Raw genomic sequence first — 22126 nt, forward strand, 5'->3', positions numbered from 1 at the left:
GGTGAACTAACGAGAGCCTTGTCTTCAGTGCTCTTTTCATGAGCAGTTCAGCAGGTGGGATCCCAGTGAGTGAGTGGGGTCTTCTGCGGTAGCTAAGCAGGACTCGGGATAGGCGAGTCTGCAGTGAGCCTTCAGTTACCCTCTTCAAGCCTTGCTTGATGGTTTGCACTGCTCTCTCTGCCTGACCATTGGACACTGGTTTAAACGGGGCAGATGTGACGTATTTGATCCCGTTACGGGCCATGAATTCTTTGAACTCAGCACTGGTTAAACTTGGCCCGTTGTCGCTCACCAGGACATCGGGTAAGCCGTGAGCGACAAACATGGCCCACAGGCTTTCAGTGGTGGCAGCGGACATGCTAGCTGACATTATCTCACATTCAATCCACTTGGAGTACGTGTCTACAACCACAAGGAACATTTTACCCAAGAACGGGCCTGCATAGTCGACGTGTACCCTAGACCACGGTTTGGAGGGCCAAAACCATAAACTTAGCGGCGCCTCCCTGGGGGCATTGCTTAACTGCGAGCATGTATTACATCTGTGAATGCAGGACTCTAAGTCCGCATCGATACCGGGCCACCACACGTGGGATCTGGCTATCGCTTTCATCATTATGATGTCTGGGTGGGTACTATGGAGGTCATTGATGAAGGTGTCTCTGCCCTTTTTGGGGACCACTACTCGATTGCTCCACAGAAGGCAGTCTGCCTGTATAGACATTTTATCTTTGCGCCGCTGGAACGGCTTTATCTCTTCCTGCATTTCCACTGGGACACTGGACCAGCTCCCGTGAAGCACACAGCTTTTGACTAGAGATAATAAGGGGTTCTGGCTTGTCCAGCTTTTGATCTGCCGGGCAGTGACGGGTGATTGCTCACTCTCAAATACTTCCATAACCATGGCTAGATCTGCGGGCTGTGCCATTTCCACCCCTGTGGTGGGCAATGGCAGCCTACTGAGAGCATCGGCGGAGTTTTCTGTGCCTGGCCTGTGGTGGATGGCGTAGTTCTAAGCGGACAACGTGAGCGCCCATCTCTGGATGCGGGCCGATGCTTTGGTATTTATCCCTTTATCTTGGAAAACAGGGATATAAGTGGCTTATAAGTGAGTTTCCAATTCGAATTTTAGCCCAAACAGGTATTGATGCATTTTCTTTACCCCATAGACACACGCTAACGCTTCTTTTTCAATCATGCTGTCGGCTCTCTCAGCCTTAGACAGACTTCTGGATGCATAAGCAACCGGTTGCAGTTTCCCGAAATCATTAGCTTGTTGCAATACACACCCGACGCCATATGAGATGCATCACAAGCTAGTACCAAACGCTTACATGGATTATACAACGCAAGCAATTTGTTTGAACATAACAATTTTCTCGTTTTTACAAAGGCATTTTCTTGGCTTTTTCCCCAAACCCATTCGCCCCCTTTTCAAAGTAAGACATTTAGTGGTTCTAGCAGTGTGCTGAGACCAGGTAAGAAGTTACCAAAGTAGTTCAAGACTCCCAGAAATGACCGCAGCTCCGTCACGTTCTGTGGCCTCGGTGCGTTCTCGATTGCCTCTGTCTTCGCGTTAGTGGGCCTGATGCCGTCCGCCGCAATCCTCCTTCCCAGGAACTCCACTTCAGGCACCAGGAAAACGCACTTCGAGTGTTTTAACCTGAGCCCCATGCGGTTGAGTCGACTAAGAACCTCCTCCAGGTTCTGCAGGTGCTCGACTGTGCTCCGACCTGTGACCAAGATGTCATCCTGGAAGACCATGCTGTGCGGGACCGACTTCAGTAAACTTTCCATGTTTCTCTGGAATATCGCCGTCGCTGATCAGATTCCAAACGGGCATCTGTTATAAACAAAAAGACCTTTGTGCGTGTTGATGCAGGTGAGGGCCTTCGATGATTCCTCCAGTTCCTGCGTCATGTGGGCTGAAGTCAGATCCAGCTTCATGAATGTCTTTCCTCCCGCCAGCATTGCAAAGAGGTCGTCGGCCTTTGGTAGTGGGTATTGGTCCTGCAGGGAGAAACGATTGATAGTTACTTTGTAATCGCCACAGATTCTGATGGTGCCGTCTCCCTTGAGGACTGGGACAATAGGACTGGCCCACTCGCTGAACTCGATCGGTGAAATGATGCCCTCTCTTTGCAGCCGGTCTAGCTCAATCTCTACCCTTTCTCTCATCATGTATGGTACTGTTCTCGCCTTGTGATGGATGGGTCGCGCCCCCAGAATTAGGTGGATCTGCACTTCTGCTCCTTGGAATTTCCCGATGCCTGGTTCGAACAGCGAAGGAAATTTGTTTAAGACCTGGGCACATGAAGTGTTGTCAGCAGGCGATAGCGCTTGGACGTCATCCCAATTCCAGCGTATCTTTCCCAGCCAGCTTCTGCCAAGCAGCGTGGGACCATCGCCCGGTACCACCCAGAGTGGTAGCTTATGCACCGCTCCACCGTAGGAGACCTTTACGGTAGCTCTGCCGATTACAGGAATCAGTTCTTTAGTGTAAGTTCTTAGTTTCGTGCGAACTGGAGTTAAGACTGGCCTTGAGGCCTTGTTGCACCACAACCTTTCAAAAGTCTTTTTGCCCATGATGGACTGGCTCGCGCCCATGTCCAGCTCCATTGACACCGGGAGTCCATTTAGTTCAACATTCAGCATTATCGTGGGTCAATTTGTGGTGAATGTGTGGACCCCATGTACCTCTGCCTCCTCTATCTGAGGCTCTGGTTCATCGTGATCCTCCATGGATCTGTCCTCCTCTGCAACATGGTGGTTTGCAAGTTTAACAGGCTTTGCAGCTCGCCTGCACACTCGTTGGAGGTATCCCATTGTTCCACAGCCCTTGCAAACATACTCTTTGAATTGGCATGAATGGAAACGATGATCACCCCCGCAGCACCAGCAAGGTGTTAATGGGTTTGCATTCATCACCCTTGATGGTGGACTCTGAGACATTTGCGGACGTGCAGCTGCAGGTATGTGTGACCTGCCCTGTACGTTACGATTCGAAAACAACATCACTTTGTTCACAGTACTTGTAGCAGCACTTGTGTGCTGAGAGATTTGCTTTGTATTGTCACTGGTGGCAATGAACGCCTGGGCTATCGCTATGGCCTTACTCAAGGTTGGGGTCTCTACAGTCAAAAGTTTGCGAAGTATGGTTTCATGGCCAATGCCAAGTATGAAAAAGTCTCTGAGCATGTGCTCCAAATGCCCTTCAAATTCACAATGTCCTGCAAGGCATCTTAGCTCGGTGACATAACTCACCACTTCCTGGCCTTCAGACCTTTTGTAGGTGTAAAACCGGTACCTCGTCATCAGAATGCTTTCCTTCGGGTTCAAATGCTTTCGGACCAGTGTGCACAAATCATCATACGATTTCTCCATGAGTTTCACTGGAGTGAGCAGATTCTTCATGAGGCCATATGTTGGTGCCCCACAGACGGTGAGGAGGATCGCCCTTTGTTTGGCAGCACTCTCTTCCCCATCTAGCTCGTTGACCACAAAGTATTGGTCGAGTCGCTCCACAAAAGTTTCCCAATCATCTCCCTCTGAGAATTTCTCCAGGATGTCCACTGTTCTCTGCATCTTTGGGTTCGCTATCTGTATCTCGTCGCCAGTTGTTGTGTATGGAGAAAGAGTCAGACTGAACACTGTGAGCTCAAAGTAAAGTGTGACCTTAGTCTTTTATTGCAGGTCTCCAGAGTGCCTCTCCAACCTGTGAAGCCTCCTTAAATACCTGTGCTCCCAAGGGATTGTGGGATCCCTTGGGACTCCAGGGGATGAGTCCTCTGGTGGCTGTGCAGAGTAAATACAAGTCCATATATATAACACTCTGGACTTGTCCTTCGATGCCAAGGTTCCAATCATGATTGATATGTTGTTAAGCAAAAGAAAGAACTCCAATAAACTAAACAAAACCTATGTACTGCCTAGTGAACGTGTTTGTACATTACGGCAGTGGCAGATGAGCAAAATGAGCGTCATCACATGCCAGATAATCATATGTGTATTTGGCAGGAGATGATGAGAGACTTATTTGCAACATGTTTCTACCAGTAACATCAGAGAAAACCTCATTATTTATTACCTTTTATGGAGAGAATCACACCTACTGCTTAGAAAATTCTACCATCATTTAAAATGTACAGAAATAATCTCATTTATTTCCAATTGAGACAGGAAATATAAAAGAGCCCTGAGAGGTATTTTTGAACTGGTGCATTGGCTGCCTTGCTGCACAGTGACTGGTTGGATTGTTCCTATGGAAACCAGAGAAACTATTAAAAAGGTGGCCTAACTAATTGAAAGAATGCTGGGTGTACTCAGTAATTTATTTATTTTAGAATCGTTTTGCTTATTCTGATGAGGCTGAATGCCAACTGGAATAAACCACAAGCGGCTTACTCTGAACTATAAACAAATTTTGCCATGATGACATCATCTAGCAGTGTCAACATTCAGCCTGGTAATGCGAAGGTACCACAACTGATCTGAAGGCTGAGATAATCCGGAGTAGTGCAGGGTCAATTCAAATAAGGCATTTAGTGGAAATCTCAGTATGCTCAATCTTTCTTCCTTCCCCCAATCTCATATATTCGCTGGAGATACTGATAAATCCATCGAGATTTTAGATTTGCTTCATGCAAACACATTCACATCATTTGCACGCCCCAAACAGCATGTTGGGAGTTTCCACAACACTCCGTTAAAAATGATTTTCCTTCCAAACTCTCCAAAATGTATGAAATGGCAAATTCTTATCAAATACTAACCAATTTTTACTCCAAAACAATTCTGATGAAACGTCATCGACCTGAAACATTAACTCTGTTTTTCTTTCCACAGATGCTGCCTGACCTGCCATGTATTTTTCAGTACTTTCTGTTTTTATTTCAGTTCTTTGTGTTCAGCGCACACACCTACTGCGTCAGAACTACCAAACTGGTTACAGCTGAAAAAGATGGCACTGGGCCAGTGAGAGAATTTAGAAACAGAAAACAAATTCATGTCCCACTGATGATTCAGTTGGTAAATACAGTGTTGAGCTAAGCTAAAAGGCCCCAGGTTTACTTCCTGGACTGGGCTGAGACAGCTGATCTTAACTGAAGTGGCAATAGAGGTACAATTTGGACCTGGTATTGCTGGAAGCTTGCACCATAGTAATGACACATTAAAGGTGTGTGCCATTATTTAAATATAAAGCTACAGGAAATAACAAAGTAAGTGGATTATGCCTTTAGTTGTGTTACGCCATAACTTGTTGGGCATTAGCACCGCTCCGCTGAAACCCTCGGCAAAGCTGATAAAAGTTTGTTTTTGTCGTGTACCCACTCATTCAGCCAATGCCACTTCTACATTTGCTGGATTTATGCCCGTTTTTGTGCCACAGCCACTTAGAATGAAAAATAATGCCATGGGTACGCTGGTATTGACATGATTTATGGCCCTCACCTGACTCTCAGCCTAGGAGGCCAACAAAAGGACAATGAAAGCTATGGAGCCTCACCCCAGCAGCCTAGAAATTGTTCTCAGAGTCTTGTTTTTCTAATCTGCTCAGTTTTGGCAGTCTCTTCTTGCCAGATTTGCCATTGAGAGTTGTGTTAGTCTCTGAAGGTAATTCATTTCAGGACAAAATGCTGCATGAAGGCCTGGAGCCATGGTCTACCACCCGTAGGGCCTCGTCAGTGGGAATAGGTGACGGCAGACCCTCAATTACTACGGCCGGTTCCTTCCATTAAGGCACTGGGGACCTCAGCGAAGGAGTGGTGAGGACATACGTTCAACAGGTGGCAGATGCCCTCTTGAGCAGGACATCCAATTTCAGTGATGATAACATGTCATCTGTGCAGCAAAGGGAATGGGCCATCAATTTCCATAGGTTTGCTGGCACTCAGTGCTTTGGCCATCTCACTCCATAGCTCCTGGCTCACCTTGCAGAGAGCCCTCGCCCTTGGAATCCCCAGCAGCCAGCCTCGCTGACCTATGACCTGGCATGGTCCTCCTCCCCAAAATTCGGCAACCCTTTATTTTGACTTTCTTGTGATGTCCCTGTGGAAAAGGGATGTTCAGAAACTGGAAGTGATTTTTGCAGCATTGTCTTGATTGAAATTAACTTTTTAAAGGTGATTTCACCTCACTTGCCTCTCAGGGCCAAGCCTCAATCTGAGTTATGGCGTCTATTCTCAGCTTTCTATAGTGCCATAGTGCTATAGTTCCCTAAAACCCCTGCTTTAGGGAAATGACAATCAGTGAGGCTTCCCTACTTTCCAGCAGGGATCATTGCTTGCTGCAAAGTGAATGTCAGATGAGGACAGGATTGGGGCCTGTTGTGGCCCCACCCATGGGAAGATAATCTGCTGACTCTCACTCTCTAGACTCACATGTAAAGATGGGTCATTTTGAGAAGTTACCAATGGACAACCAGAACCAGACAGTATCTCAGCAGGAGTCAACATCTTTAGGAAAGGAGGACAGGGAAAAGGAGGGAGGAAAATAAGCAAAAACAACCAAAAATAAAACAACTCTAGTTATGGACCATGAAATCAACATCAAGTTCAAACAGTTCTGATGAAAGGTCATCAACCTGAAACATTGGGCCAGAATTTGCTGTCAAAAAAATGGTGAGACTAAACACGCTCACAAACGGTATGGCAACCTCGCCTCCAACAGTCCAGCGCCTGAACCTATCTCCAACAATCCAGCCCCTGACCTTTCCTCCAATGATCTCCCCCCTGACCCCCCCCAAAGATCCAGCCCCCGACCCCCCCCAAAGATCCAGCCCCCGATCCCCCCTCTAAAGGTCCAGACCCCGACCCCTCCTCCAACGATCTCTCCCCGACCCCTCCTCCAATGATCGTGACGCCGAAACTCCCTCCAATGATACTACCCCCGATCCCCCCTCCAACAATCAAACCCCCGATCCCACCTCTAATGATTGGGAATGCCGACCAACCCTCCAACGCTCGGGAGGCTCCAGTGATCACTCCCTGACCTCCCCTGTAACGATCCAGCCACAGACCTCCCCTCCAACAAACCTCCCCCCCCCAATCTCACCAATGATCCTTGGCCCTCCAACAAACCCGCTCCCGATCCCTCCCTCCTTCCTCTCGTTGGCCTGATGTCACAGGCCTCCCCACCCTCCAGCTCTCCAGCCTCTCTATCTGGCTGCTGCGGGCAGATAGCAGAGCTGCTAGTCAAAATGCTAATCAGGCCCTGCCATTAAATTCAGCAGGGCCTGAGGGAAACCTGTTTGCCTGAGTTTCTCGAACATTTTCAGCACCCTGCTCCCTACCTGCCTAAAATTTAAATTTCAGCCTTTATTCTCTTTCTGTACTAGATTTGACATTGAATTCACACCATTGAATTAACACTGCTTCTCAATTCTTGTTCTGTTTGTTTCTCAATCCTTAGGTTTCATTGGTTAAGAAGATCGTAACGATACACTGTTGTTTGCACAGGTCCCAGATGCCCTGTTTCTCTTACCGTCACCATCATCATAGGCAGCCCTCGAAATCGAGGAAGACTTGCTTCCACACTAAAAGTGAGTTCTTAGTTGACTGAACAGTCCAATACGGGAACCACAGATTCTGTCACAGGTGGGACAGACAGTCATTGAAGGAAAGGGTGGTTGGGACTGGTTTGCTGCACGCTCCTTCCGCTGCCTGCGCTTGGTTTCTGTGTGCTCTCGGCGACGAGACTCGAGGTGCTCAGCGTCCTCCCGAATGCTCTTCCTCCACATTGGGCGGTCTTGGGCCAGGGACTCCCAAGTGCTGGTGGGGATGTTGCACTTTATCAGGGAGGCTTTGAGGGTATCCTTGAAATGTTTCCTCTGCCTACCTGGGGCTCGCTTGCCGTGTCGAAGCTCCGAGTAGGGCGCTTGCTTTGGGAGTCTCGTGTCGGGCATGTGAACAATGTGGCCCGCCCAACGGAGCTGGTCAAGTGTGGTCAGTGCTTCGATACTGAGGATGTTGGCCTGGTCGATTTTTACGGCACGACAGCTGCAAGAAAAATGCAGGGAACAGCACCAACCCTTGTACATGGCCTTCTTTGACCTTACTATGGAGTGTCCTCCTCCGTTTCGGTTGTCCCCAAAAGTTTGTCACCATCCTCCGCCTGCTCCACGATGACATGCAGGCCATGATCCTGACCAATGGATCCACCACAGACCCAATCCATGTCCGGACCGGGGTCAAGCAGGACTACATCATTGCGCCAACCCTCTTCTCGATCTTCCTCGCTGCAATGCGCTACCTCACACTCAACAAGCTCCCCGCTGAAGTGGAACTAAACTGCAGAACTGGTGGGAACCTGTTCAACCTTTGACATCGCCAGGCCAGATCCAAGACCGTCCCATCCTCTGTCTCTCGCCACATCGTTACTAGCTCACACTTTCAGCAACTTTGTGAGAAAATTGTCTTGAACTAAAGGGTGCAGGAGAAAGCCTAACTAATGGCAGACACCATTAGATACCCTGCAACATCAAATTCTGAATTGTTGATTGTTTCCAGCATTTTCTATTTTTATTTCAAATAAATTTGAATGAGATCAACTCAAATCTGAATTTGCCCAGTTTAGCTAATTCTGGACAACCTTTGCCCATTTCAAGTAAAGTTAATTGTCATGACAAATAATATCTGAAATTGAGCCTGCTTTGATCAGAATATTCCCTCCTAGCTCCAAGTTAATTGTGTGACAAAACGGCGCTTATATCAGATTGCTGTGCAGAGATATCTACCTCATTACCTGCCCTCCCAGTCATTGGAAAACATAAATGCTGAGTCAAAGCAAAGGAAAGTCAGTGAGAACAATAATACCTAATCTGTCAGTAGAATAATGCAATATATATAGAAAGACTCAAACATCACTGTACTGTGAGTGGATTGCACCATGTTAACTTATTCACAACAATCTCCAATAAGTATATAAAATTGTAAGTTTTTCTCCTTCAGATGTGATTTGGAAGATCAAAGCACTGGATCATTACAGAAAGAAAGCCCTAAAGGTACCCATTTGATGCTGATAACATCCCTTAAAGATGGTGCGATTTTCCTTTCACATGAGGCCTTAACCTTTCGCTTTCTTATATAAATGCTGCATGAATTATTCTGTTTTCTAAGTGATAATCATACGGCAAAATGCCGTGAGCTATTTCTTGTGGCACTGTACATATGTTGTTTATAGGGGAGGGGAAAGGTAGGGTTCATGACCCACTCCAAAGATAAATCAGTATTTTTAATCATTTTCCCTTAAGAAAAAAATCAGAATCGAGACTCCCTTTGACTATCAAGTGATATCTATGCCTGTGGTGTTGAGTTACTACAAGGGCTTAATATAAACACACAGTCAACAAAAGTAGAATCGCAATATCTCAAAATAGATATATCCTGTTTCGCTGGAACGTTCTTGTGCTTTTGTGATAACTATCTCCAATTAGTAGACTTTATGCTATAATAAAATGCAACTGCAAATCAAACAAATCTTTGACAGCATTCAGATTCTCGACAGTACATAATCTAAAAACAAGAAAGGACAAAATCTTTTAAAAATTATTTTTCTGTAAATGTCAGAGAGGAGGGAAGAAATTTTATTTCACTGTTTGTGACTTTGCTTATACAACAGATTGAGGCAAATTCTTTTCTTTAAGTCTTTTTCCCCTTCTATGACACAGGCGCATGATAGGTAGAATGGCCGCCTTCTGTGCTGTATCATATTATGATTCAATGATTCTCATCTGAAGGTATTGATTCATACGGGAGAAGAAAGATTAGGATGCACCCTCTAATTCACAGGCTCAGGTGACATTAGCTTTTGGATAAAGAGCCTCATGAATCAGATGCTACAGATTCAGTTTTTAAGAGAAAGAGGCTTGCAGTGCATCAAACATATGTACAGGCACTGGGGTCGGTCTCCAAGAATGCGCAGAAGGTGGCGGGTCAATTGGCAAAGTCCACTATCCACACCTGCGGCACCACATTATACGGCTTAGTAGCACTGCTGTCTGTCTTGGACTGTGTGGCTGCTCAAGGCCAATTTGCAGTGGAGACCTCATCACAAATGCCATAAGGGAAGTCTTAGGGCCGGATATTTGGCTTAGATGATTTCGGGGCGGTAATGGTGGCGAGGTGGTAAAGTTTGTGCGCGGAAATAGTTGCACCTCAGTCATCAAAATTGGGCAGCTGGGCCCGGAGTGTGGGGCGCAGCACTAAGTGAGGTGTTGTCCCGAGCTAAAGAGCCAGGCTGGGAGCGCTCCAAGAGACACCTGGGGTGGGGGGGGTGGGGGGGGGAGAGAACAAAATACCCGAAACACAAACCCCACAAAAACATTCCCATTACATAGCCCACACCACCACAACATAAATCGCAAAAAAAATTAAAATGAAAAACAATCACCTTTACCTTATTACTTACCTCCCTGCAGTCGGTATAGTTGGACTGCCCGATTTCCCAGGCATTCACTGCGGGGTGCACTTCGGGGCGTATGGATCGGGCGGGAGTCAAAAAGCGCGCCGGTGTCGCAACCAGGGACGTTGCAAACCAGCGCAGCTCTTCCGGGTGGTGCTGCTCCGCGCCGCTGCAAAACCGGCCCTGAAAAGCCCCGCAGGGCGCTGGAGGCTGACCGCCCACCCAGAAGGCCTCACTGCCGCTATTGCCACTGCTCCAGGGTGAAAAACGGAGCGCAAAGGACCGGAAAATCCACCCCTTAGATTCTGCTGTCATAAAGACCCTGGGCACTTGAGCGGGGAAGGCTGTCTCTTTCAGCATTGGCAGGTTACAGACAGCCAACTCTCAGGACTTCACTAATTTGATTGGTTTGGTTTGGTTTGCTTTCTCGCAAATCAGTGGCCTTTTTTTTAAATTCAAAATATACTTTATTCATATAAAAATTTGTACAATACATTGGAAAGCAGTTCAGCAATTCCATACAATACATTTGGATGCTAACTGCAGTTCCGTTCAATACATTTGCTTGCTTTACATTTCGAGGTACATTTCAGTACAATCCAGGATATATTGTAATACAGTCATCAAATTATGTTACATGTGGCACTATACGGTACACAGAATGGGTGAGGGTACAGTTACATTTCTTTGCAACATACATTACTAAACAGAACTTGCATTATACATGGCACTGCATAGGTTTTTTCAGATCATGGTGCTCTATGTATACAAAAAGTTTACAAGTACAGCCCGAGGGGAGTTTTATACTAATTCCAGCCCCTGGGTTTACCATGGCGGAAGGGCTTTAAACTGTGGCTCTTCCCCACCGTGCCTTTACGGCGACTACACCAATTTTTAGTGCGTCCCTCAGCACGTACTCCTGGATCTTGGATTGCACTAGTCTGCAACACGCAGACATGGACATCTTCCTCTCTGGAAGACCAGCAAGTTTCGGCAAGGCCAAAGTGCGTTTTTCACCGAGTTGCTGGCCCTCCAGCAGCAGATGATGTCTGTCTCGGTGTGTGTCCCTGGGAACAGCCTGTAGAGCACAGAGTCCTGTGTTACGGAGCTGCTTGGCATGAATCTTGACAGCAACCACTGCATCTCCATCCAGACTTGCCTTGCAAAGGGGCAATCCCGAAGGAGATGAATGACAGTCTCGTCCGCACCACATCTAACTCGGGGGCAGAGTGCCATGTCTCTGAAACCCCGGCTGTGCATGAAGGATCTGACGGGTAAGGCCTTCCTCACCACCAACCAAGCTAAGTCTTGGTGCTTGTGTGAAAGCTCTGGCGATGAGACGTTCTGCCAGACGAGTTCGACAGTCTGCTCGGGGAACCACCCGACAGGGTCCACCCTCTCCTTCTTTCATAGGGCGTCAGGACCTTACGTGCCGACCACTGCCTTATGGCCTTGTGGTCAAAGGGGTTTTTTCTGAAAAACTTTTCCACGAAGGACAGGTGGACAGGCATGGTACAACTGGTGAGGGCGTTTCGCGGCAGCGTGGCCAGGCCCATCCTTCGCAACGCCGGGGACAGGTAGTACCTCTGCACGTAGTGACACTTGGTGTTTGCGTACCGGGGGTCTGTGCACAGCTTGATGCAGCCGCACACAAAGGTGGCCATCAGGTTGAGGGCCACGTTCAGAACATCCTTTCCGCCACTGTCCAGAGATTTGTACATCGTGTCTCTGCGGACACGGTCCATTTTAGACCTCCAGACAAAGTGGAAGACGGCCCGGATGACTGCCGCAGCACAGGAGCGTGAGATGGGCCAGACCTGTGCCACGTACAACAACACCAAGAGCACCTCACTGCTGATGACCAGGTTCTTTCCTGCAATGGAGAGGGAGTGCAGCTTCCACCATCCCAGTTTTTATTTCACTTTGGCGATACGCTCTTCCCAGTTTTTGGCGCACGCCCCGTCCGCTCCGAACCATATTCCCAACACCTTCAGGTAATCTGGCTTAACGGCGAAGGGAATAAAGGATCGGTCGGCTCAGTTGCCAAAGAACATGGCCTCGCTTTTGCTGCAATTGACCTTCGCTCCCAAGGCCAGTTCAAACTGGTCGCAGATTGTGAGCAATCTGCGGACCGACTGCGGATCTGAACAAAAGACGGTGACGTAGTCCATGTACAGTGAGGTCTTGACCTGAGCGCCTCCGCTGCCTGGGATCATTATCCCTCTAATGCTCGCATCCTTCCTGATGGACTCGGCAAAGGGCTCGATACAGCACACAAACAAGACAGCAAATCAGTGGCCATGCAGAACTAATGCCCATGAAAGGAATGCACTCACATGATACTGCTGTCTCTCAGTGTAGTGGCATATACAGGCTCCCCTGTCAGGCTGCCCTGGCAGTAGCACAAGAGATACAGATTGCAACAGCTCCATTTCAGGACTGAGATGCCTTGAGATCAAGGCCCCCAAGAAGCTTCAAGTACAATGCAGCAGTCGTTTCCTCATAGACCATTAATGTCCAGCATAAATAAGGTAGCAACAACAGAAAATGGAGCGCATGGAATCAACATGTCATTACTTTCTCATTTAAATAAGATCACTAATATTTGGGCCAGCACTTCCAGCATCTAGCAGAGGGGGTACCAAATTGGGTAGATGTGAAAATGGGTGAGGATCAAATGTGGCATTTGATCCTGACTCGTTTCTCACCCCCAGCCTGCCCCAGTATCACCTGACAATCAGCCTTTGGTGTCAGAATTCCCATGGGGATTTATCCGTTTCTCTGGGGTTTCCTCTGACCTTCCACCAAAACTACTGCAGAACTCCCAGATAAATTTTACCCCGTAGTATCTACATATGTATAATTTCCATCAGGGAACAATTCAGCAGTGATCAAGAGCGGGAACTTAAGTATATTTTTTCTCTGTCTACTTTGGGATCTCTGAAGTCAATTGTAACCCACCCAAATGCTATTCTTGTTTGAGATTACCTATCTCAGCACATACTTGGTTCATTTCTACACTCATTAACAGAGCTATTAGAGGAGCTATTATGCAGTCAGTTATTAAAGAATTAAATAAGATTTGTGGTGTAGTTAATCCATCATTTTAATAGGGCAGTGTCAGTATCTTTGGGAGTTTTCAAGCAGGTCTTGAAAGCTGAACTGCAGAGTTTTCTTATCATATCATTCCATCGCTGGTCTTATTATGGTTCCCTACTTTATGTATAAACATGGTCATGTCTTGAAAGACACTTTACCAGTTATAAAAGATTAGCAAATGAAAATGACTCTGGTTAGTGTAGAGAGTTTGATTCATATAGTTCTGGTTTCTAGGCACACTGGTCTGCACAGTGCATCAAGTTATGATTTACTGCTGCTTGACGCATTGCTTCAGGGAACAAGGCACGAGGTGAATGCTGATTAAGATCAAAATTAGATATGTGCAAACTGAGTTTGAACTACCTTGTGCCTAATGTTTTAAGTCCTTTTATAGAACTGTAGAGTAAAGTCATAACCGCATCTATTTTCTATGTTTCTATGTTTCTATGTAAAAGAGCCCTATATAAAGATGACAGCAACAACATCTTATATTTATGTAACACCTTTAAAATGGAGTGCCTTAAAGGAGGAGAGAGAGGTAGCGAGGTGGTGAGGTTTAGGCTGGGAATTCCAAAGCTGACGGCCCAGGCAACTGAAGGCATGGCCGCCAATGTGGAACAATGAAAATCGGGGACGCACAGGGGCACAGAGATCAGAGGGGGTTGTGGGGCTGGAGGAGGTTACTGAGGTAGGGAGGGACCAGGCCATGGAGGGATTTGAAATCAAGGATGAGAATTTAAAAATTGAGGTGTTGCTGGAGCAGACAAAGTTGATCATTATAGTTTATTGACAGTTATCTGAATTTAAATTAAGACCCAGAGTCATTCCCAATCTTCAAAATTTAGAGCTCACACCAGCTATCAAGTAGCAGAAATTTAGAGCTGCACAATATGTCTCACAAGAAGATACATCTGATACCAGGCAGGTCTCAGCCTTATCTTTCAAGATCAGAGGAATGCAAAACAGTTTATTGAGAGGAAAGCACAAACAATAATGCCAGGGTATACCGACAACCCCTTGAAGCCATTTTTTCCAATGCATTACTGAAAGAGTGTTGCATTGTCAGAGGTCTCAAACTTTGGATGAAATGTCAAATCCACGGATGAGGTTATTTGGATATACCTATTCAGTCTGGCTTTAAAGATTACATAGAAACATAGAAAAATAGAAAATAGGTGCAGGAGCAGGCCATTCAGCCCTTCGAGCCTGCACTGCCATTCAATATGATCATGGCTGATCATGCAACTTCAGTACCCCACTCCCGCCTTCTAGATAGAGGCAGAGAGGTTGTTTCCACTGGTCGGGGAGACTAGAACTAGGGGGCACAGCCTCAAAATTCGGGGGAGACAATGGGGAGAAATTACAACATGCTGCGATGCAGAGGGACCTGGGGGTCCTTGTGCATGAATCCCAAAAAGTTAGTTTGCAGGTGCAACAGGTAATCAGGAAGGCGAATCGAACGTTGGCCTTCATTGCGAGAGAGATGGAGTACAAAAGCAGGGAGGTCCTTCTGCAACTGTTTCGGGTATTGGTGAGGCTGCACCTGGAGTACTGCGTGCAGTTTTGGTCACCTTACTTAAGGAAGGATATACTAGCTTTGGAGGGGGTACAGAGACGATTCACTAGGCTGATTCCGGAGATGAGGGGGTTACCTTATGATGATAGATTGAGTAGACTGGGTCTTTACTCGTTGGAGTTCAGAAGGATGAGGGGTGATCTTATAGAAACATTTAAAATAATGAAAGGGATAGACAAGATAGAGGCAGAGAGGTTGTTTCCACTGGTCAGGGAGACTAGAACTAGGGGGCACAGCCTCAAAATACGGGGGAGACAATTTAAAACCGAGTTGAAAAGGAATTTCTTCTCCCAGAGGGGTTGTGAATCTGTGGAATTCTCTGCCCAAGGAAGCAGTTGTGGCTAGCTCATTGAATGTATTCAAGTCACAGATAGATAGATTTTTAACCAATAAGGGAATGAAGGGTTATGGGGAGCGGGCGGGTAAGTGGAGCTGAGTCCACGGCCAGATCAGCCATGATCTTGTTGAATGGCGGAGCAGGCTCGAGGGGCTAGATGGCCTACTCCTGTTCCTAATTCTTATGTTCTTATGTTCTTATGTGTGAAATGTCACCAACAGTACCTGGTTTATCACTATCGGTGTTGTCCACATGTCACACATGCTGCGATGAGCGACAGACACTAGCAAAATGGTTCATTTTACCACATACAGAGCATTTCTTCCCACGTGCAGGGCAGTTAGGACACTTTGCTGAATGTGATTTGTCCCCACAGTTAAAGCAGTGGAAGTTAGGCCCGCGATCCATAGTGGGTGGTTTATTACTAGCCCTGGGTCTCTGCTCCGATTTCTGCTTTGGATGACCGCCTTAACATGGGCTGTAGCTGCACAGGGGGAGCGGGAGATCTGATCGCTTTTGAATCGGAAAGCGCTGATTCGATTTGAATGGCCAAATTAGTTGCTTTGTCCAATGTCAATTTGTCATTCTCCATTAGCAAGCGATCCCGAATGTCGGGATCATTATTTTCTCAATAATTTGATCCCTGATCATTTCCTCTGTGAGTGCTCCAAAGTTACACGTAGCAGCCAGTTCAGTAATGAAATGATATACTGTTTGATTGGTTCATCATTCCCTTGCCCCCTTTGATGAAAATTGTTCTCTCCATCTATGATACTTATTTTTGGCCCAAAATATTTCTCTAGGGCACTTGACGCCTTGTCGTAGGACTTTGTGTCTTCGATTTGGCTAAATATGTGATGACCTTCAGTACCGAGGCAGTGGATAAGAATTACACAGCGGCGAGCTAGTGTTACGTTGTCGCTGTCTAACCCACTTGCCATGATGTACGTAGTGAAACTTTTTATCCATCTCGGCCACGAAATTGGAGGGTCCCCGGGTGTGGAGAGGAAAGAGGATAGGAAGGTTAATTTGATTCATCCTCATCGCCAAATTATGTTGTGTATGTAAATAAACAGACTAACTGCAACAGGAGTAATGTAACTAACTGTGTCCTTTATAGCAACTCCCAAAAAATGGTGTCCCAAAACCAGCATGAACCAGCATGTTTACAGCAGTGGGAATAGCTCCCACAGGGTCCTAATGCTCATCCAGTGAGAGTTTGTGCAACAAACAAATAGAGTATGAACACAACAGTGAACAGTATGGTTCAGCCCCAGAAAGATGTTGGGGAGTGGGATGGAGTCAGTGGCTAGGGAACGGAGTTTGTGGCTGGAACCGAAAACAATGGCTTCGGTCTTCCCACTATTTAATTAGAGAAAATTTCTGCTCTTCCAGAACTGAGCAGTTAAAAACAGGTTAACTAGTCATTATAATAGCGACTACACTCCAAAAGTACATTGGCTGTAAAGCACTTTGAGATGTCCGGTAGTTGTGAAAGGCACTATATAAATCCAAGTCTTTCTTTCTTTCTTTTTATCTCGTTGCTGTTTGTGGGGCCTTGCTGGCACAAAATGATTGCTATGTTTGTATACTTAACAATAGTCACACCACTCCCCAAAATAATTCACTATGTGAAGTCAGTTGACATTTTTTGGCAATGTAATACAATGCTTCATAATTGCACCTATCTCTTTATAAAATCCAGACCATGCAAGTCTATTGTGCACACTGTCCAATCTTTAGCAATGTCTACAAGTTAGATTGAAGGCTAATTACCAATAAAAATGCTGTTCTGCACAAGAAGGACTCACAAATAGAAAATTAGAACAGATATACAAGGCCTCAGTTTTGTATTTCATCAGAAAGACAGCATTTCCAGCCAAGTAGCATTACCTCAGTACTACACTGTAATGTCAGCCTAGATGATGTGCCCAAATCCTATAGTAGGCCTTTCATGGGGGTTCACTCATTTCTACTGGATCATTACCGAATAAAACTTGCAAAGTGCAGACAGGTTGTGAGGTTTAAGTCAGCAAACATGACCAAAGGATGTGGAGACCTGTGGTGAGGTCATTTTTCCTGCACTGGCAGTCACAAGCCAGTACTTTAGATCTAAGCCAATGCTGAGTAAATGACCTGAACGACCTGCCACGAGCCGATGCAAAATATGGTCACATGAAGTGATGCCACTGATTTTAGCGTGACACATCAGTTAAAAAATAAAGCAATCCACAAAGCCATGGCGAGCTGTGTAAACCGGGAGTATGAGACATAACAATGCCTTACAATTAAACCTAAAAATCACCTTTGCATTATAAAAAACAATGTTAATATGTGTATTTCAGAAATTATTCAGGAACTATTTAAATGTACTAGTAGGTCTCTCATGGCATTGCTCACTGATGATTGGGATTCCGGTAATGTCAGCAGTACTCTGCTGATGTTACCACTTGTTTCTTAACAAGATCTTGCGGTTGACCCTCAAGAACTTTGCTTATTCGTTAGGGAACACATGGGTCTAGAAATACTGGGCAGCTTTCAAGCCTGTAAGGATGAAGTCAGACTGGTTCCACTGGTGCTACATATGGAGCATTGTACACTCTCTGATGAATGTTTTGCAGATTGGAGGAGGCCTCACTGCCACTGCAGCTCATGTGTCTGTCTTGAGGGGACCCAGTATGCATGACCGCATCCAAAAATTTGAGGACACCCTGGGAAACCCAATCTGTGGCCTGCAAGTCTATGTCACTTTCTCTATATGTGTTTCTTTTCTCTCTCTTTCAGAATGGGATAGTAAGCAGGCACCAGAGTTTAGGATAAGTTGCAGTTCACATAATGTTTATATAGGTGGGTGGATCTCTGCCACTACCCTCGTACACTTGCAGTGTCAGAGGTCACCAGTGGACGCATCAGGCACTTATGGGCCCATGGATCTTCGGGTCTCTTACACACCAGAGGTGGTTTGCTTTCGATCCGAAAAAAAAAACAAAAGAAAATAAAGAAGGAGAAAGAAAGAGAAGTAAAGAGAATGGGGTAACATTTTCTCTTCACTGCCTGGGTATTTATCTGGCAGAGCGGATCGTCAGCCCATCGCCGATTTCAATGACAGGAACTGTGGTTCTCATATTGGACTGTTCAGCCATCTAAGAACTCATTTTTAGTGGAAGCAAGTTTTCCTCAATTCCGATGATGATCAATGGATTGAAAAAGGAGCATTGTACACTCTCTGATGAATGTTTTGCAGATTGGAGGAGGCCTCACTGCCACTGCAGCTCATGTGTCTGTCTTGAGGGGACCCAGTATGCATAACAGGTGGGTTATCCACACCACCAGATTACTGCCCAGGCAATGAAGGCGAACATTATCCCAATGGTCATCACTGTACAGTTGCCCATCATTCTTGCTACCGTCCTCTACGCTGGCACTGCCACTACCTGACTAAAAATAGAAAACAAGAATTTGCATTCATAGAGCAGCTTTCACGACTTCAAGATTTCCCAAAGCACTTGATGGCCAATGAAATATTGTGAAATCTAGTGGGCATTTTAATTAGGCGTGGGGAGAATGGGGGGGGGGGGGGGGGTTGACGGGGAAACAATTAAAATGGAGCAAGGAACTTACCCACTGGCTTCACCTCCCAATCTGGTTGATTGCAATCTTAAATTGCAAATGGCAAGGACAACACCTGAAGCCGCCGGAGTCCTTCTTTAAATATGCTCCAATGACATCATCAGGGCCCGACTACAATATTAGCCTGACTGGGGAGAAGTGGTGGCTTCCTTGCCCAGCCAAAGTTTCGGGAAGTGAATCTAGGGCCAGAAGAGGCCCAGTAAGCTATGTTTTTAAACATTAAAAAAATATTTCTTTGAAGGCCAAGAGAAGTGGGACTGATCCTCCAGGTCCCCATGAGGAAACCTTGGGTCTTCCCTCCCCTTCCTCGACCATGATTCCTGTCAGTCCACCCCCCCCGCCCATCACTTACCTTAGTGCCAGGAACTGTTCCTCAAGTAATAAAAAGTGGAACAAAAATTAATTTTTAAAAAAGTGAAATGGCAGAAGAAAGCCAAAGTAAAATAATACAGCTGATATGAAATTACTTATTCTTGGTTCGTTTACTTAGTTTTGCCTGAAGCATCTATTGATTTATTGGAAGTTTTATTGCAAAGTTGTTTGTCTTAATTGTTTTGCTCACATCAGATTGAAGCCTTGTTGCTTAATTTCCTGTTTACTGTCCTGATTCTCGGGGCTGGCAAATTTAAATTGCTAATTACAGGGTTGCACTGTGTAAGGCGTAATGCATTTAGGCTGAGTGAGCAAAGTGGTTCAGATAACATATTGCATTCAGTGCATTTCAAATAATCTTGTCCTCTCACGTCACCCAGCTGGACACAAAAGTGTCAAGATCTAGTCAAACAATATTTTGACCTACTGACAGACCAGTTTTGCATTGCACAAGTTTACGAATTCTAATATTTATGGTTCTACAAATATTGCCTATCAGAGATTACAGTAGAGGTACAAAGGCCTAGAAATTGGGGTCGTTTTACAAATGACTTTTTGCCTGGGCGTGGCATGCTAACGACTCCCGCTAAATTCCGTGGCAGTTTAGCGGCGGCAGTAACCTGTAGCGCCCCGTTCTGCCGCGCTGGCGATGACAATGTCATCACTGTGCGCAGCGCCCCGTTACCGCCCTGGACCCTAACTTGGGTATCGCCCCCTGAAGCTGCGCCGGGTAATACCAGCAACAGTTTCAGGGGATGTGAACCGGACGGCAGGACGCTCACGGGGTGATACTTAAAGGGGAGGTGACAGCCACTTAAAAAAAAATCTGACAGCTTTCCTGTTAGCACGCTGCTTGAGTGCCGGGCTGTTGGTGCGGCACCCCGGCTCCCCAGTGGAGACCCGTTTCTTGACTGTTCAGTTTGCAGCTTGGGGTCTTCCCTTTAATGAAGGGACGGGCCCCTCCTACGCAGCAGCGATACGCAGCCCAGTGCATAGCGCTGCGTCCTGCTCCCGACCCATCCGCCCCACTAAGGAAGTGGACCATGTTCTTTTGCGCTCCACTTCCTTTCGGGGACGGTAACACAAATTTAGTGAGTGGGGCGGGTCTTACACGCCTACTGCAAAAGGTCCTGCCTCCAGAATGTTACTGCCCCCAAACACGGCACAATGGAATTTCACCCCCAGAAAAGACAACTTAAAATCAACTCTGGAATTTGCCTGAATGGTCATTGATTCAATGGATTGCTTGGTTACTACTGAGCCATATAGATCAGGAAGGCTCCAGATTCAGTCTGTGCTGATTTAGCTGAGCCTGCTCCACGATGACATGCAGGCCGTGATCCTGACCAACGGATCCACCACAGACCCAATCGGACTGGGGTCAAGCAGGGCTGTGTCATCGCGCCAACTCTCGTCTCCATCTCCCTCGCTGCAATGCTCCACCTCACACTCAACAAGCTCCCTGCTGGAGTGGAACTAAATTATAGAACCAGTGGGAACCTGTTCACCCGTCATCGCCTCCAGGCCAGATCCAAGACCGTCCCATCCTCTGTCGTCGAGCTACAATACGCGGACGACGCTTGCGTCTGCGCACATTCAGAGGCTGAACTCCAAGTCATTGTCAACATCTTCACTGAGGCGTACGAAAGCATGGGCCTTACACTAAACATCCATAAGACAAAGGTCCTCCACCAACCTGACCCCGCCACACAGCACTGCCCCCTAGTCATCAAGATCCACGGCTCGGCCCTGGACAACGTGGACCACTTTCCATACCTCGGGAGCCTATTATCAACAAGGGCAGACATCAACAATGAGGTGCAAGACCACCTCCAGTGCGCCAGCACAGCCTTAGGCCGCCTGAGGAAGAGAGTGTTCGAAGATCTGGCCCTCAAATCTGGCACCAAACTTTTGGTCTACAGGGCTGTAGTGCTACCTGCCCTCCTGTATGGCTCAGAGACGTGAGCCATATACAGTAGACACCTCAAATCGCTAGAGAAATACCACCAACGATGTCTCCGCAAAATCCTGCAAATCCCCTGGGAGGACAGATGCACCATTAGTGTTCTCGATCAGGCCAACATCCACAGCATCGAAGCACTGACCACACTCAACCAGCTTCGTTAGACAAGCCACATTGTTCGCATGCCTGACACAAAACTCCCAAAGCAAGCGCTCTACTCGGAACTCCTACACGGCAAGCGAGCCCCGGGTGGGCAGAGGAAACATTTCAAAGACATCCTCAAAAATTCCTTGATAAAGTGTAACATTCCTACCGACACCTGGGAGTCCTTGGCCAAAGACCACCCTAGCGGAGAAAGAGCATCCGGGAGGATGCTGAGCACCTCGCGTCTCAGTGCCGAGAGAATGCAGAAAGCAAGTGCAGGCAGTGGAAGGAGCGTGCGGCAAACCAGACTCCCCACCCACTCTTCAATGACTGCCTGTCTCACCTGTAACAGAGACTGTAATTTCCGTATTGGACTGCAGTCACCTGAGAACTCACTTTTAGAGTGGAAGCAAGTCTTCCTCGATTTCGAGGGACTGCCTATGAGATGACTGAGAGAGAGGTGGGTGTTATGTGTAAACCTGTAAATACCATATTTAACCACCAGAGGGCTCATTCCCTGGAGTCCCAAGGGATCCCGCAATCCCTTGGGAGCAGCTGTACATAAGGATGCCTCACAGGTAAGGAGAGGCATTCAGGAGACCTG

The sequence above is a fragment of the Pristiophorus japonicus genome, chromosome 9 (assembly GCF_044704955.1).
Source record: "Pristiophorus japonicus isolate sPriJap1 chromosome 9, sPriJap1.hap1, whole genome shotgun sequence".
Taxonomy (NCBI): Eukaryota; Metazoa; Chordata; class Chondrichthyes; family Pristiophoridae; genus Pristiophorus; species Pristiophorus japonicus.